The following is an 18,626-nucleotide window of genomic DNA, read 5'->3' as shown; positions in this document are numbered from 1 at the left end:
TGGACACATCCAGTTCCCTCCATCTTGCCTCCTGAACCCCCATATCAAAAACCCCAAAATCTACTTTCCCACCCCGTGATAACTTCACTAATATTCTACTTAAACTGTTGTGGCTTGCTGACCTTTCCTGGGCACAGTGTTTGATGTATTGTGACGGCACATATAGAGATGGCACATATAGAGACTGCACAGATGTGGTGGCAATCTAGGGGTGCCTCCCTAATGAGGACAAAGCTCTGGCTGGGCTGTTTGGCAGTCCCAGAACGAGCAGGGTGGCCACTCCTCCCCTTATGGCAGCAGGCAGCCTGTGTGATTTTGAGTGACAGCAGATGAAGGGGTTGCATTACGCCTTGTCTCTGGAACTGCACATCTGTGTCAGCTCCTTGCTAAATCAATAAACAGCATGCTGAAGGAAAAATACTTTCAGGCTTCTCATGTCTTTATGCATCAAACTGATTGGGCAATGAGAAACTTGGGTGATGGCAGGGATGCTGGTGGCTCTGGGTTGATGAACCTCTTGGCAAATCCAAGGTGAGGGCTAGATCCTGGAAAGTGCTGGCAGGTTGTTCCCCTGGTTATGTGGATTCCCTTCCAGTGGTAGTCACTTAGCAATTTGGATAGAAATCTTCAACTTAGGAGCCTGTGGTACAGCAACAAGAAGTGGAGAAAAATCACTTTGCATGTTCCAACAGACTAACAAATTACCTATGGAAATGCACTTGGGAATATTCCTCAGTAATTGGATTTCAGCTGTTGTTTCAGCGTATGTGCCCCCAGGCTGTGGAGGTAAAAGGACTCCACTGAAGTGCTTTGAAATGTTCTCTGGCACCTACAGAATGTGTTTACTATTAAAAAGTGAAACCTGCAAGTCAGAACGCTACTAAGTGCAGTTTAAAAACAAAATTGCACCCCTGCAGCATAGCTCAGGGTACTGAAGCATCTGGTTTATCCAGACAGTCTCTGCCCAGAGACATTCCTGTGACTCGAGTGGAGAGGTGGTGTCTGTGTCTGTGGTGGCTGTGTCTTCTGCCAGGCTAACCTGGGCACAGCTGGGTTGAGAATTTGCTGCTTTTGAAGAGCATGAAGTACCTGAAGTGTATGTGGTGTGCTCTTGGGACACTGACCCTGGATGTCTGGCACCTTTCTGACATTTCAGTCCTGGCCTTGATGCTGAAACCACAGATGAAATAGGGAGGAATAAGCTGTCAGTAACATCACGTGATGACCACTGAATTTGATATGGAAGAATTTGAAGTAAGTTGGATAGAATTGAGTCTGGATGCCCAGAAAAAAATTCTTGAATTTGGGAGCGGAAGGGAAGCAAAGCCTTTTTTCTTTAGTCATGTATATGGTAAAGCTGAAGAGATGGTGGTTTTCTTTTTTGTTATTGTTTTGGTTTGTTTGGTTTTTTTGGGTTTTTTTGGTGTGGTTTTTTAAAGTAGTGATCCCAGTTGTCCAAATTCTGATTCCCATTGCCCCAAGCTACAGTTGTCTGCTCACACTGGGCATCACTCAGTCTTTTCTAGTGGAGATGTATACTGAGATTAAAAGGACTAGACTTGCACTTCAAGAGCTGTATGTGCAGTTCCAAATCTAACCATGAGTTTAAAACACAGCATCCTGAAAAGATGCTGATTTTGAAGTGGGATGGCTCCCTTGGGAATATCTCTTCAGGGGTCACCCTCAACTTGTTTTGCACAGAAACGCATTTCTAGGATTCTGCAGAGCAGTAAAACCCAAACATCCCTGTGCCGGTGTTCACAGGAGTCTTAGGATGAGGGAAGAGATGAGGATCTGACTCCATGTTTCAGAAGGATTGATTTATTATTTTATGATATACATTATATTAAAACTATACTAAAAGAATAGACAAGAAGATTTCATCAGAAGGCTAGCTAAGAATAGAATGGCAAAGAATGATAACAAAAGCTTCTGTCTCGGACAGAGAGTCTGAGCCAGCTGGCTGTGATTGGCCATTAATTACAAACAACCAACATGGGCCAATCACAGATGAACCTGTTGCATTCCACAGCAGCAGATAACCATTGTTTACATTTTGTTCCTGAGGCCTCTCAGCTTCTCAGGAGGAAAAATCTTAAAGACAAGGTTTTCCATAAAAGATATCTGCGACACATCCCTAGCTTGAAAAGTAGGACTTTATTTTTCACAAGGTTTTTGAGTGTAAACCAGAAGTTATTACATGTGTATTACATGTGTTGAAGAGCAGGGAAATGGGATTTTCCCTTCTATTAAAGCAGTGTTTAGCCAGGTGACTAAGAGAGCTGTATGACACACCTGCCTGTGGGTCAGCCACAAGCAGAGGCAACTGAAAGATCACCACCTTTCCCCCTAGATTTACCACCTTTCCTCCTAGATTTACCTTTTTCCTCTGCAAAACTTTCTATTGAAACCTTGCCACCTCCACCTGAACTCCAGCTCTCGCTGCCCTTTGGCAGGAGCCGAAATCCAACCTGGCCCCGCCAACTGCCCCACTTGGCTCCGTGGGCGCCACGGGGAGGGAAATAACTCTGCTGTGCCGAGCCAGGCAACCAGTTGTGTGGGTTTGTGCAGGCTGCAGTGGAGTGTTTTGACACGGCAGTCAGCCACAGTTAATCTCTGCGTGACCCCGCGCAGCTCTCGCCGCTGCTCGAGCACGTCCGTCTCCTGTTGTAGCATTCGCGCTCCAGCGCCTCGGCTAATCAAGTGTAATATATCTCCAGCTAAAGCACACTCTCTGCTTTTCACAGCTATTTAAACAAAAAGCAGACCTTGGCGTGTTGGTTGCGTACACAAATCGCCCAGGGTTGCGGTTCCTGCGGTTGGGAAAGGAGTTGGATGGGCTGGGCTTGTTACGGGGAGGAGGTGTGGGAAAGGTGTGGGAAATGCTTGCTGCTATCTGCCCAAATATGAGGAAAAAAAATCACCCCAAAGTGTGCTAGGTGTTGTAGGTTTGAGAAGAGGAGTCAAGCAGATCCTAGGGGGTTGAATCCACAATCATATGGGGATAGTTTTTCTGAGTCAGGGGTTATTTGGGCGAGTCAAAGGTTTAGTGCAGTTAGGAGGATGCTTAGGGTCAGTGATAGGGCCAGTATGAATAGGATTGTGTTTATTGCTCTTCTCTGGGTTTAATCCAGATTCTAAGGATTGGAAGTTGATTGTAATTAATATACTAGAAGAGTATATTAATTACAGGCTTTGAACCCTGGTATTGTGTATGGATATGGAGAATATCTGCTTGGTGTCATCCCAAAGGTTGTGTGTCCTGGGCGATGGATGGTGATGGGCCCAGGGTCCTGCTCCAAGAGCTGGGAGAGGTGAGATTGGCTCTGGGTGAGATCAGGAGGAGCTTGTACAGAGGCTGCACAGATTTTCTGGTCTCAGTGCCTGGTATTGCTAAGCCTCTCCTACAGCAAAGGAGACAGTCACATTTGGGCAGGACAGTGAGCGACAAGGATTGGAGGCATAGCATTGATTTAAATTGCTGGGCTTTTCTCTTTGGCAACACAGCTGGACCTGTAAAATGTGCTGCCCACAGAGGTCCAAGGATAACTCTGGCATCTCAAAGCAGATTCTTTGCAAATTCAGTAAGACCCATTTGCTTTTGTCAGACTTATTCATCCCAGCTTTGATTGGAAGAGGCTGGGGATGTTTTGACAAGAGGTATAGGAAGGGATGCTCTGTTTTTAAAAGCCTGAAACAGAGCATGTCCCTGTGCAGGGAAATCACAGGAGCCCTGATCTCAGACCATGGGGTGATGTGTGTGATGGGGCCTGGAGGTCACTGAGGGGAACAGCATTTTGTCTTGGGCTGGTGTGGATGCTTTTGGTGGCACCTGTGACTTTGGAAGGTGAGGCCAGGTGTTCACAGAATTTTCATGATAGCTCAGAAGACAACCAGGAAGGAATAAATCATGCAGGAGATTGAAAAAGAAATCTGAAGAAGAAAAAAATGTGTTTCAGCATTTGGTCCAAATCCTGGATAGGTTTGCAAGTCGTGCCAGTAAGGCACAAAGTAGTCAGTGATTTCTAGATTAAAGAGTTAAGTGATTTTTAAAGGTTTATAAACACTGGACTGGATGACCTCTTGATACCCCATCAAGCCTTATATTTTCCTGTGACACTTTGACAGGTTTCCCCCAAAGGATCCCAGATGCTTTCTCCTGTAATTTTTCTTGCCTCCTGTTTGATCTCCCTGGGATCTCAGTGTGGATTCATTGATGTGTCTCTGTTAAAATTCAACAAAGCTTCTGCTTGAGAACTCTATTTCACAGAGTAGCTCATCCTGTTGGATATTGAAAAATGACACAGCTCAGGATGAAATACACCCTAACCCACCCAAAGCCTCAGCCGCCCAAGTGCGAGCTTCCTCCAGGCAGTACAACATCCGAGCCCTGTATAAACTGTGTGAAAATAAGATCCTTAAATCTCTTTTGAATCCCAAGCCCATCACAAAGCCAGTCCACGACCTCTGCCCCTCCCTGCCCTCCCTGCAGCGGAGCTGTGCTCTCCTGGGGGAGCCGGGGTGATGCTGCTGTTTGTGCAGCCCTTTGAAGGTGAGTGCCAGCGGTACCTGGGGCTCAGCAGCGCTCATTGCCATGCAGGGCATGCTCGGGGAGCAGCTCCGTGGCGCTGTGTTAACTGTGCTGATAAATCTTGTGTAAAAACAACACTCACCATGCTGCTGGAGCTGCCTCCGCCCGGGAGCATCAAAGCCGGCACAGGCGTGGATTGATGCTGGCAGTGCATCCCTGGAGGACAGAGGGGCTTGGGGACACCCCTGGCCCCTGGCTCTGGCAGGAGGGACACGCAGCTCTTGGGGCCTCTCAGCAAGGGGGTGTCCACCCCACAACAGCCATCTGACCCCAAGGTTTACAAATGTACCAAAAATGTGCTGCTGGGCATCACTGATGTATTCTATGAAATATATTTTCTCCTGGGAATCTGCAGCTTCTCCATGTTTTGCTACTTGGGAATGTGATTTGGAGAATTATTTACTCCACATCTGAAATTGTTTTTACTTGATTGCCAATCACAGGTCCAGCTATGTCAAGACTCTGGCCTGTCACGAGACTTTATATTCATTCTTCTCTAGCCTTCTGAAGTCTCCTTTCTCTTTCTTTAGTATTATCTTAGTATATAAATTCCTTTTAATATAATATATATAATAAAATAATAAATCAACCTTCTGAAACATAGAGTCAAAATTCCCATCTCTTCCCTTGTCAGAGCTGCCTACAAATTCCTCCTCCTGTGAACACCAGAGCTGACTGGTGATCATAGGAGGAGGAGGGCAGCCTGTGAATTGCTACAAGCAAGTTTGGGTTTTAGCAATAAGAAAAAAAATAAATGTAGGGCATATTTTAAATCTGTCTTCTGTGCTATGAAAGGTAATTGGATACCATTATAAAATCAAATAGCAATGCATAGGAAAGCAGTCATGCCAGCACTGGAACTGGGTGCCTGCCTTGTGCAGAGTGATGCAGGGTTACAATCTGTGCCCTCTGTTAAAGGCTCCAATGTCTTTTAAATGTATTTACTTCTCCTAAAGGTTTGAGTCCAACACAGCTTCAAAATAGGAGGTATCTGTTATTAAACTTTCTTTGTCTTGTGAGTTGCAATAAGTTACTTCTGTTAAAAGAGATGGAAATTTCCTAGGGAATAACCACCAGATCAAAAAATAATTTAGGTCGCAGGGGCCCTCAAGAGGTCACCAAGTCCAATCTTTGCTGAAAGCAGGGCTGACCCCAAAGTTAGACTGGGTTGTGATTTAAATGTGATGACATTTATTTGTATAGTGATAATTGTATAACACTTGGGTGTCAATTTATGGTCAGTCTGGCTCTTCTGAGTAAAGGGATAACTGGAGGAAATGGACTGGGATTTTTGAGGTTAAAGTCTGGGTAACAATCTAACCATCACTGCTTTGGGATAAGTTGTTCCCAGCCTGGCACAAGGCAAGAGCTGAAGGATGCTGGGCAGGGCAGGAGCCTGGGGCAGGTCCCAAACATGGACATGGCCACTGGGACCCAAGGAGGGTGCTGAGATTGTCCCCAGATCCATCCCATGGGCATCCTTGTGCCATGTTCAGCTGCCTACCCTGCCCCTGCCCAAGCAGGGAACAATTTTACCCTGTGCACAGTGACATCAGCCCCAGCTCCTGCAGCTCTGCTGCATCCCCTCCTCTCCCAGACATGGAAGAGGAGCTGAGGAAGAGCAGAGAAAGTTTTAGTTCAGCAAATCATTTCATTTGATGATTATTTATGAGCTAGATCAGAAGCTTATAACGGTGGCTCTTAAGAAAGAGTTCCTGGCTGCTGAGCAGTTGGCATAGTTGTCCTCTGAGAACATTAAATATGCATTTGCACAGGTGACTCTGGCTTCTTCCATTAACCCTTGGATTCCAGCTTTCAGCCACTACTGCCCTTTTTACACAGAAGCATGTTAATACTTTGTAATTCTACCCTAGGGATTCATTAGGAGTGCAGTAAGCATGAGGAGTGAGGTGTAGCAAAGGTTGTTTGTGTTGTCTCCCACTTAGCAGTTCTGCTTTTCTGTTCTGAAAGATTTTCATCTTTATTGCTTGGGGATGGAGACTTCTGCAGTGGGGCAGGACAAATGCAAGCTGCTGCTCTTTGCTGCCAAGTGAGGCAGCAAAACATGACCCTCCTGTCATCTCTGGAACATTTTTCAAGATTTTTCCTGCTTTTTTTACTGATTTTTGCCACAAGAACATCCTCCTGGTCCCTCTGCCAGGGAAGGAGCCTGCAGGCCTGCACAGCTGTTCAGTGAGGATCCAGCAGCCACAATGCACAAGCTGAGTGGGAACACAAGGGGTTAATGCTGGATGCAGAAAGGCTGCAGGGATCCTCTGCAGCTCCTGGGCAGGTTTGGCACTGTCACTCCATGGTGTCACTTGACAAACAGTGTTGCAAAGAACAAATTAATTAGATTGGACAAGACTGGGAAATAACTTGACTTTGGAGTAATCTGTTACAGGAAGGGAAAGTATTTAATTGCTGGCTTTTGGCTTTTTGTTTAAAATCAGACTCAGATTTCCAGCTCTTGTGTGGGAGTAGGCACCTTTCTGGTGTCCAGTAATGGTTTGGATAAGTGAGTATTTCCACTGCTGTGGAACTTGTTACTCAGCATGATCTGGGAAAAAATTACTGGGTTTCGTTAGTATTTAAGAATTCTGTACCAAATTTCCTCACTAACCTGGGAAGCTGGGCAGATCTGAGTAGCAAACTTGCCTGGGTGCCAGTGTCCTGCTGCAGGGCTCAGTACCAGCTGCTGGTTGGCACCTTTGACTTCAGCTGAGTTTGACACAAAAGCTTCTGATTACCACAGAAAGTTTGGGAGATTTTATTGCACTTAATGCAATAGTGGTTGTTCTTTTCTGAGACCATTTTGCACTTGGTGGCCACAGAAATACATTGCCAATTTCCAGTACCTGCAATAAGGTGGGCACAGCCAGCACTTCTGAGTCTTCTCCAGGTACAACTCCCCAGCTATGCTGTGTTACCTCTCCCACAGCTGCAAAACCCTACAAAGACTCAGAATAAAATCCATTTGAAACCTAGAAATCCTCTTCATTCCCTCCTTTTACCAAAAGACTTTATGCAATGAGTTTTTATGCAATGAGCTTTACTGTGTAGATCTACTGGGATGGGTTACAACTTCAGTTTCCTTTAACGTTGAATATTAGCATTTATTATTTATATAGTGCAAACAATGCACTAAACTCAGTGTAACTGTCTTAGTTACAGATGATACAAACCCCTGATTGTTATTTTTGTGGCTTCATGAATCCAGAATTTCTGATGCTCCAGTTATCCACCTTTGACACATGGAATCTGCAGAGCTCTGGCAGTGTTTGCTAAAGGTAGGAAATTCAGTTGATGGATTTCAGGCAGACTGTACCTGAGGAATAGACCTGAATGACACACTTGCAGCACTTAGGTGCATTCCTTGGGGATGAAGGATTAACAGATGATGGATTAGGCAAATTAATCTGTGCTTCGTCAGGACTACATTACACAGAGTTCAATTTAGTTTGATGGATTAATTATTTATTATTTATTATTTGCTGTTGTGTGTCAGTAAGTGGCTCTTCCTAACGTGATGATGTATGAGAGCAGCCCATGCCTGAGCTGCAGTATATAAAGGTCATGGTTTCTGTAATTAACCCCATTTTTCATGGACTTTTAATGCCAATACATTAATTTGTGCTGGTCTGGAATGTGACAAAGAAATGCATTTCTTGGAGTTAGGTTTTCTTCAGCTCCAAACCCTGGGACTATGAGGAGAATCTTTTGGGGTACAAGCACAGCTCTCTTCAGGAGCCTGTAGCTGAATTTCAGCCTGCAGATGAATTTCTGGCCCTCAATATTTTCAGGGAGACAGAGAGGACTTAGGTGCCTGCAATGCCTGTTTTAAAAAGGAAAATGAAGCAGGGTGATAGAGCAGTACAAACCTGACAGTGTGAGGTGGGGTTGGCACCAGAGCCACTCTTGAATTTCAAACATTGCAAACAGATCTTTGCAGCAGAGCAACATCCAGGTCTTAGAGGCTGCAGGGCTGTGCAGCAGCTGCTTCAGTGGCTTCTCTGAGGTGTGATCCCATTTCCCACCCCCTGAGCCCCCTGCCTCCTCTCCTGCAGCTGCTCATCCCTGCTGAGCTGGGTTTCAGGATGTGCTTGGGGACAGAGGTTTCTCTGCAGGGACACCTCCCTGGATCATGCCCAAGGCTTTGGGAGCTGCTGCTCCCATCTCACACCAGCCTCACAGCCAGAGTGGAGCCCTGGAGGTGAGGTCACAGGGCTGCTCCAGGTGGGACACATGCACTTGCTGGGGTACCAGTGTCCATGCTCCCAAACAGCACCAATGAACAGGAAAATGCTCTTTTTTCCTTGTGCAGCTCTTGCAGAGCTGAGCTGCAAGTGCAGCCCCATCTCCCCATCTGCCTGCAAGGGCAGGGATGTGGCATGTCCTGGCTGCTCCTCACAGGTTCCCCTCTGGATTTCCCTCTTTTTGTGGCTTGAGTCAGAACCCTGGGGCTGGCAGATTGCCTGCTTACCCATACCATGGCCTAATCACTTACAGCAGAATGCAAAGGCAAAGAAATGTGGGTTTTATCTTTACAAATGTATCTAGATAAGCCAGGAGACAGACTTATCTTTTGTATTACAAGAATGGAGGGTAAAAAAATCCCCACTGCAGAACGTTCCTGTGGCGTCCTTGGCCTTTTCTTCAGCCTTTGTCTTTTCCTCTGTATCTTGCACTGTTGAATTAATGGGATATGAACTCTGAATACTTAAGTGATTTATTCATTTTAATTAGCCTCCTAATAGCTTCTGGACAGTGATGGAGCATAACGTGGAGGACTGGGCTGTTTACCTGCCAAAGCTCCGGGCACTGTGAGCTCCCTGGGCACAGCTCCTGCCCTGCCCGGGCTGCCGAGCCCCTCTGGGACCGGAGGAGGTTTGGGCAGGATGGAGGATGTGGATATGAGGGGGTGGAGCTGGGAGTGCCTCCTCCTCCTCGTCCTCCTCCTCCTCCTCCTCCTCCTCTTGGGAGCCTCCCCATCGCCAGCGCTGAGCACGGGGGGATCCCTCGGCTGCCCGGGCTGAGTCGGGGGGATGCTCTGGGTGCAGGAATAATGGGTGGGATGCTGTGGGTGCTCTGGAATCAGGGATGGGATGCTCTGGGTGCTCTGGAATCAGGGATGGGATGCTCAGGATGCAGGAATCATGGGTGGGATGCTCATGTTGCAGGATCACTGATGGGATGCTCTGGAATCACAGGTGCAGGAATGCAGGAATCTCAGGTGGGATGCTCAGGATGCAGGAATCACTGGTGGGGTACTCTGTATGCAGAAATCATGGGCAGGATGCTCTGGAATCACGTGTGGGATGCTCAGGGTGCAGAATCACAGGTGGGATGCTCTGGAATCACAAGTGGGATGCTCTGGATGCAACAATCATGGGTGGGATGATCAGGATTCCGGATCACAGGTGGGATGCTCTGGAATCACATGTAGGATGCTCTCTGGGATGCTCTGGGGGCAGCGGGGGCTCCTCCCCACCCGGACAGCTCCATCTCGGCCCCCGAAGCCCCCCGGGCAGGAGCTCGGGCAGGGGGCCCAGTCTGGGCTCTGGCTCCATCCTCAGCAGGAGCACACAGAAGCGGGAGCTGTGCCGGCGGGTGAGGAGCCGGCCGCGCTCCAAGCTGTGAATGGGAGGGATGGGGAGCGCTGGAGCAGCCAGGGCTGAGTGGGGGCACAGATTCGCACCGTTCCCGTTTGGGGAAGCTGTGAAGGATGTGATAGATGAATCACTTCTGCAGCAACCTTCTCTGCCTGAGATGTGGAGCTGCTCTGTACACAGCGTGTACTTGAGGAAAAGATAGAAGGGATGTTCTCTGAATCAGGGGAGAGGCTGACGCACAGAGACGTTTTCAGGGGAATCATTTACATATGCATTCCCTTTCTAAAAATATCAGTCACAGCATTGCCTCTATTTTTGCATGCAAGGCTCTCCAGGCTGGTAGATGGATAGGACTGGGAATTTGCACTTACATGGACCCAAATACCAAAGGGCTGTTGGGATGAGAGCATGGGAGGCCTTGTGCTTTCCTCAGGAGGCAGAATGTGGAGCTGGCCGAGCTCCAGAGGGGTGAATGGGGGTGAGTTCAGGGTGACAGTGCCCCAGATGTCATCTGTGCATGGTCTCATGAGTGTGGCCTGAGGGACAAGGAGGGAAATCAGTACTGGCCTGTTCCCTGCTGGAGTAAGCTGCGTGACTGAGCAGAAGGCAATGACCCCTTTGGAAGGGGCAGAGAAAAATGTGGGAATGCTTCATTTCCTTGATCAATGGCTGAGAGAGAGGTGGTAAAAGTGGCTGGCACAGCACAGTGATTGTCCTGGAGGCTGTGGGTAGGCATGGAAGGGCCTTTCCCATGGAAAAGCTGCTCCTGGCCTGAGCCCCATGCTGAGGGAGTGGAGGGATGTCAAGGGTTTGCTCTGGCCCTAGAGAGGAGAACTGAGTTTTCAGATGCTTTTGACATTGTCGTGCTCAGCTCCAGCAAAGCCAAAGCTGAATTCCCTCTGACAGCAGTGGGAGCACATCTGGGTCTGCACTGAGCTCAGCCCTGAGCTCAGGTTAAACCTGCTGGACTTTCATCCTGGTGGGGAAAGGCTGATGTGGGGCCAAAGCCGATCCTGCCATTCCTTCATTTGAAATGTGTCTGGGAACCCCAGCCAAAGAGTCTCAGTCTAAAGGGACAGGACTGTCCCCAATGTCCTTCCTGGGGACTGCAGGATAACATCACCCACCCCCTGAGATCCTCAAGGCAGAACCTGTGTCTTGGCTTCATCATAAATTAAGTAGCTCAATAGAAACACACATTTATCTTGAACTTCTATCATGTAACATCCTACAGAAACAATGTGGAGGAGTGCTTTGATGTCACTCCAGCAGCCTTCTCCATCCCCATCTGGAATTTACCTTAACCTTTGCCTTGGGCCTGTTAGGGACTGGTGAGCAAAGAAAGGAAAAGGAGGAGGGGAAGGAAAGGTACAAACTGGCCATTAATACATGTAAGCTGGAAAGAAAACAGGCACTGCTGCCACCAGAGGGTTGAGGTTATGAAACAGCTGTGCAGCAACCCTGTGTCCCAGTGGTTTTATGATGGAAGCTGATAAATTTATGGAGGAGATTATACAGTCCAGACTTTGTGTTAGCAGGGACCAGGCTCTCCCAACAAACTGCTGGGAATTCTGTGAAGTCAGAGCCACGCTGATATAAAAACTGTTCTTGTAACCCTGAGCAAAACCCATCCTTGGCCACAGCCTCACTGCAGTGACTGATCTGAACCAGGGCTGGTGCTCCCTGCAGTGTCACAGCATCTTCCTCAAACTGGGCACGCAGGGCTCTGACTAATGAGGACACAACAAGCAGGACTGCAGCTGAAACACCAGGGAAAAAATTTTTAAGTGTTTTTTTTCTCTTTTTCTCTGTGGGTTTTGCTAGTACTCTCAGGAAGTCCCATTAACGCCCACTCACTCCAGTAAGACACATCATTTTGCACCTTATTGTGTCTTCTATGAAAAGCTGGTACCGAGGAAGCAGCCTGGTGCTTCTTTGAAATCGTCTGTCAGAAAAAAACATCACCCGGAACAAACAAACAACCGCAGCCTCCCCGAGCACGCCGAGATTGATTTGTAGCACTTTTCTCCCCCACCTTCCCCGTGCAGAAGTGTTTTGGCAAGTCGTGAAAAACCAGAACCCTTGACTGTCAAACGCAATCTATTTGTGAGGGAGCTGCACTGAGGGCTCGGGGTGGAGAGGAGGAGCTGCTGAACAATTCCCATCACAGGGATGCTTGTCCAGCAGAGCAAACCCAGCCAGGGAAGTGTTTTGCAGCAAGGACAGGAGAGCAGTGAGGAGAGCTCGCTGTGCAGGCTGCAGAGAGAGCTCCGGGAAAGAGATGCCACACCAAATGTAACACAAATGGGAGACAACCTGCCTACTCATCCATATCTAGTATTTCTCTAAGTGTTGCTGTTTTTCTGCATCCCGTTAAGCTTTTTGATTTGTTTCCATCTGTTCGGTATAGATCACTTCTGCAGTTTACTTAAAACACAAATACCCTTTATGAATCTCTACAGATGGTTTTCAAAGACTTATAGAAAGACAAAGATAAGATCAAGAAAATCTTGAGTGTTTGCCTCAGGGGAAAAAAATGGGACAGTCGCTTTGCCTTGCAGCTGCAAGCCACGTCAAATCAGACACTTTGATATGTTTCATTTTGTGTCTGAAGTCTACATCTGAAAGGCAGCCTGGCTTATTTCAGTCAATGCACAATTTTGGTGAGTCGGGGCTCTTTCTCAGCTTCTAAAAAAGATGCTCATTTGCATCCTCGAACAAAGACAGCACTTTCCCCCCCTGCATTCCGTGTGTCTTCGCCAAAAACCAATCGTGCTGCAAAGCCTGTGTGGGTGTGTGGTTTTTCTGAGTGGTTCTCTCCGGCCTTGCTGCTCAGACTGCCGCAGGGATGGGGCCTCATCCTTCCCCAACACTCTGTGGTGTTTGTCCTGGTTCTGGTGGCTCAGGCAGGGCTGGGCTGTGCAGGGCCCTTGGCAGGTGATGGTGCAGTGCCTGCATCCCCTGTGGGATGCACTGGCACCGGGCAGTGCCCTTCAGGATGGGATGGGAGCACAGGGAGAAGGAGCAGGGGCAGGAGCAGCAGGAGGAGAGCACACTGCTCTGTTCAGCTGCTCTTGGGGTTAACTTCTCCTCAAGCCATGCTGTAACTGCATCAACTCTGCTGGCCTTGGAAGAGCTAAAGCCTCTGTCTGCTTGTGAGTTTAAAAACCCAATCATTTCCCACAGAAACCCCCTGAAGTATATGGTGACTGATACATTTCTGTTACTACACTATTCTGCTTTAGACTCCTTGCTTGGTAGGGAGGGGAACTCACGTTTCTTGTCTTTTCTTTTTAGACTTGCTGGGTCCTCCCCAAAGCCATTTGATATCAAAGGGACTCTGCTCCTGGGGTTCAATAGACACTGATGTGGGGTCTCAAAGATTGGCCAGAATCAAAATCCTTGCAGAAATTTGAGTATTTGCATTGCACACAGGGAACAATCAGAAAAAACCCACTCCGCCTTAAATGCTCAGCATTACTTAGAGGTGATTAAAAGAGAGCCAAACCACCAACCTGTAGGAGACACCCAGGTTAGCACTGGAGTTTATGTGCAGAGACAAGGTGTGTATTGTTTGGCCAATTAAAGAGATAAAACCTGCAGGCCACAGCCAGAGAAATGAGCTGTGAAATGAGTGATGACTGGCTGAACAGGCAGGTGCATGCACAAGGCGTATGCAAACTGTTCTACTTATCTAAAGACACTTTTATTGCCTGACCATCAATTTATAGAACAGTTCAGTTGCTCCTGAACTGCCTTTGTGCTGGGCTCTCAGATAAACAGGACGAGGAGTAGCATCCCCCGTGCTTCTCTTGCCTTTTGGAGCGGGAATGATCATCAGGAGCAGAAAGGAGGTAAGGGAAAAATGGGAACAGGAATGGGAATGGAATACCAGCTGGGGCACTGTTGGCACCTGTGGCAGTGCCCAGCCTGGGGCTCATTCAGTGCTGTTGGTGCTGCTGAGCAAGTTCCTCCCTGAGCATCTTCTCCCCTGGGATAAGTGCATCCAGCCCTGAAATGTGGGGATGTGAAGGGGATGCCTCCTGTGCCCCTCAGTCCCAGACATAAGGAACTAAATTAGGGAGGATGAATGAGCAGTTCAGCTCTTCTCTCTTGACCCCAGCAGAGAAATTTGAGAATAAAATGTTTAAAACTTACAATTCCTGTCCTATATGGATCCAGCTTTGTGTAAATATGTGCTTGGAACAAATGTTACTGGACAGAAGATTGCAAACCTGGTACTGAACTTGGAATTGGGGCAGCTTTGCCATTGTTTTTTTTGTGGGAGCTGCTCACCGCAGAGTTTTTTGGAAAAAAAAGGGACATTTCCTACGTGTGCTGTGTGAGCAAGAGGTGGCAAAAACCAAAATGCTGAATTTAAACCTTGGTATGATAGAAATACCAGCAAGTTCTATATAAATATGGGTACATACTCAGTGTAGCTCAGTGTGATGTTAAAATGGTTTTATAGGGAAGTCAGACTACAAGAATGTTGCTCTTGATCTTGAATGCTGAATTTGCAAATGAAGAAGCTTCCTCTTTCCAGCTTTCTTTGTAAGTAAAAGACTGTATGCTTCCTGCAAGAGTTTTACAACCATATAAATCAAGCCTTTTCCAATGAAGATCTAGGATTTGCCTCAAATGGATAATTTTATAGTTTGCATCAGAAGTGTGTGCTTCTAGAGATTAATAAACGTCATAAGCTCAGCTGTGAGACTTTAACAAAAGACAAGTTTGGGTTCATTGCTGAACATTTACACCTGGAAATGATAACTATATTATTTAGCATCCAGGTAGTGTGTCTGGAACCAAATAATTCTTGGAAAGTTTCAAACTGCTTGAATGGAGCATGTATTCCATGATGAATTACCTCATCTAATGAGACTTCTCAAGAAATAAGAAACTTCTCAATAAACATCTTCAATTTGATTGTTAGCTGCTGAATTCAGCACTCCTTGTGTTATAGAGACAGATGCTTTTTAACCAAGAGGCTCAGGAAATCCAGAGTTCATAAAGCCAACACATCTGGTGGCTGTGCTTGTGATGGATTTCACACTCCAGCCTGGCTTGCTGACATTTGTCTCCAAACAACATTCATTTCAAAAGCAAGGGTGAGAGCATGGCTGTGACAAATTGGTTATCAAATTAGACTGATTACAGATTTTTTTTCTTTTTTTTTAACACCCATTCTGTGAAATTTCCTTTTCTCAGCCTTTAGAGAGACTCATACTGAACCTTCAGATCTCAGCCCTGCCAAACCTCCAAGTTTTTTCAGTTCTGCCCCCTCTCAATTTAAGGGAACTGAGGTTTCCTCCTAAAGAGACCCTCTCCTAAGGCAAGGCAGCAGAGCTGCTGGAAACCACTGCACTTCTGAGACAGGGAGAAGAAAGAGGGATGATCAGCCAAGCTGAAATTCCAGGGGTTTTGTCCTTTGGCTTGCTGAGCAAAGTTTTATCATAGGACAAAGAAAGAAAAGAGTCCTGGCCACTGCCTGTGAGGCTTTTTAAATGGTGTGGATCAAGTAGGAGTTATTTTAGATAGATGAGTGTGCGCAAGTGTGCACAGTGCAGGGGAGGTCCCTAGAGACTGATAGCCTAGGGAAGAGGGGAAATACCAAATATTCATTGTCAGGTTAATGCCAGTGTTTAGTTGGAAATTGACTGGTATGATGGAAAAGAGAAAATGCTTATTTCCAGTTTGGAAATAAACTGGTATGATGGAAAAGAGAAAGCATTGTCATTGCCCTTAAAGGGTTCTGTAACACCCACCCACCTGTCCCTCATATGCTCATTCCTGAGTGGGGAACAGCCCCCAGATCCCTGGAATGTCCTTGCCTGGGCACACAGATGCAGGAGAACTCAGTGAGGCCTCAGTGAAGTGAAGTCTGTGGAAATGTGTCACAGGTTGTGCCAAGCCTGTGGGAGGGCTGCTGTGACGTCCGTATGTGTCACTGCAGGCAGAAGGGGGATTTTATGAAGTTCACTTTGGAAAGGATTGACCTCATTATCCCAAGGTAACAGCTGCTAAAGCACATGGACTGTCAGCACTCACTCCTGGTTTCCAACATGTCTCTCATGCTGCATATTGTTGTTTTCTGAGAGCAGAGGAAAGGATGGAGAAGGGGAAAGACAAGTGGGACTGAATGTGGTATGGCCCTGTGACAACAGCAGATCCTGGAACTGCTCAGTCTGGGAGCTGTCCCTGATGGAACACAGCCCATAGGTGCATCCTACATCCACAGCACTGACCTTGCACTTCCACTGTTATTTGCCCATTTTTAAAATGTGTCCATATACAAAGGAGTCTCTGCTTCTGATGTGTCAAAACTGCCATTAAAATTAAGAAACACAGCCCATCCACAGCACTGAGCTTGCACTACCATGAGCGGTCCCTGATGTAACACAGCCCATAGGTGCGTCCACAGCACTGACCTTGCATTTCCACCAATATTTGCTAAATGTTTTTAAATGTGTCCATATACAAAGAAGTCTCTGCTTCTGATATACCAAAACTGCCATTAAAATTAAGGAAATCAAAGCCCTCAACTTTCCTCTTGACTTTGCATGCACTTGCCTGTTATCCCTGCCCTGCAGAAGAGCCTTTGACAGTGGCACACCATTGCTGCTGCTCACTCCTCAGCACTGCAGGCTCTGGATGAAGCTGAGTTACGACCACAGCTGCAGAACACCGTATGGTGCTGATGATGTGGGGATGTGGTTCTCGTAATGAATTCAATTAGAGGCTGTGTTAGAATGCACAGAGTGCAGCTCCACATCCCCCCCCTGCTCTCAGAGCTCCCAGCAGCTGTGTGCTGTTGACTCCATGCCCTTCTCCTTGGAGGGTCACCTCACCTTGTCTGTGCCTGCTCCCATCTGGTTCCCTCTGCACTGTAAGGGGTGCAGGAAAGGATGCAGAGCTCAGGGAGGGTGAGCACAACAGGGCCTTGCTTGGAGGATGAGGTGACCTTGGGTAGTAAAAGCAAGGCAACCCCAACCAAGGGAGAAATGATGCATCTGACTCCACTGATATCAGAAGGCTAATTAATTACTTTATTATTTATTATAATTAATACTTACTTTATTATTTATTATAATTATTAATTACTTTATTATCAGAAGGCTACTTAATTACTATACTTATGTTATTATTATTAATAATATATAATAATAGAATAATGTGCATAGAATAATGTATAATAATGTATTATTATATATTACTCTATGCTAATTAATTACTTTATTATACTATATTATTCTATACTATATCACACTACATCTAAACTGAACCTGCACAAACACTCAACTCCACTCAACTGACAGAATCTCTGACTGGCAGCTGACAGTCCTGACACACACACACCTGGATCCAATTGGTCAGTGAATCAAAACACACCAGAATCCAATTATCGATTCCTTTCAGGTAAACAATCTTCCACAATGCATTCCACCTTGTGAACAACAAGAGGAGCAGCAATGGAGGTAAGAATTGGTTTTTCTTTCTCTGAAGTTCCTTGCTGCAATTCCCAGAAATATCCTTGGGAAGTTGTGCCTTGCTTTTCTCTGTGAAGAGGAACGTCACAACCTTGTGTGATGGAGAGGATGTTTGTGTTCTCAGCAGTGCCAGATGAAGGATTTGTTAACTGGAGGCAAAATGTTCATGCAGGGACACAATTTGTGAGCTGAGATTTTAATTTTTGCCTTTCTATTCCTGACCTTTGCTATAGGGAATTGAGCAGAGCAGCCACCAGTTCCTCCCTCCACGTGCAAGAACGCAGTTTTTGCAATCTATCCTGAGCTTTTAGGACCTCTGGGGAGTCCTCACAGCAGTGTTTGAAACAAGTCCCTCATGCATAAAGCAGTCAAGTTTTTGCAGTCACCTTTAGAAACCCTCTATTGGTTCCTTGCTGGGTTGGGATGCTCTGCTGAGAAGCTGTGCTCCAGGAGGGAGAGAACAATAACAAAACAACTCTTCTGTGATCTCCTCCTTTACCATATGCACTTGTTCACCTGGTATAAGGGGGCTACCAGGCTTAAGGGGGAAAAAAAGGAATTAAAATCGAGTCCCACCACTGTAGCACAGGGATTTTGTGGCACAGCTAATAGATGGTGCTCAGTTCGCTGTAGCTGCAAAAGGAGGAATGTGGCATGTGTATTTATTTTTAAGGAAGCAATAAGGTACCTTGAAAGAAATGTTTTAAAGTGTTCCAAAAATCCGACAGCTGTTTGCAATTTTGCTCAACTGCTAGGAATAAAATGCCAGTTGCATGGCACACTGCTGTAAGGAATCAGCTCCTTCAAATGTCCTTCTGAGCCTTGGTGTCGGCTTATTCAACAGCCACCCTCAGCTGAGAAATCTCTGACTTGAAAGATCATTTCCCCCCCTGTTCCTGAACACCAGAATAACCTTTCACAGCACAAGCCTAC

At 46.6% G+C, this 18,626-nt stretch overlaps 1 long non-coding RNA gene across 2 annotated transcripts in view; it reads left to right on the top strand.

Annotated features, from left to right (window-relative positions):
• Positions 1–18,626, top strand: part of LOC102072421 (uncharacterized) — a 123,235-nt gene that overhangs the window by 11,949 nt on the left and 92,660 nt on the right. The gene's annotated exons all lie outside the window — the stretch shown is intronic.

Source organism: Zonotrichia albicollis, chromosome 18, assembly GCF_047830755.1.
Source record: "Zonotrichia albicollis isolate bZonAlb1 chromosome 18, bZonAlb1.hap1, whole genome shotgun sequence".
In the NCBI taxonomy this organism is placed as follows: Eukaryota; Metazoa; Chordata; class Aves; order Passeriformes; family Passerellidae; genus Zonotrichia; species Zonotrichia albicollis.
This window is presented reverse-complemented; position numbering and strand designations above follow the sequence as displayed.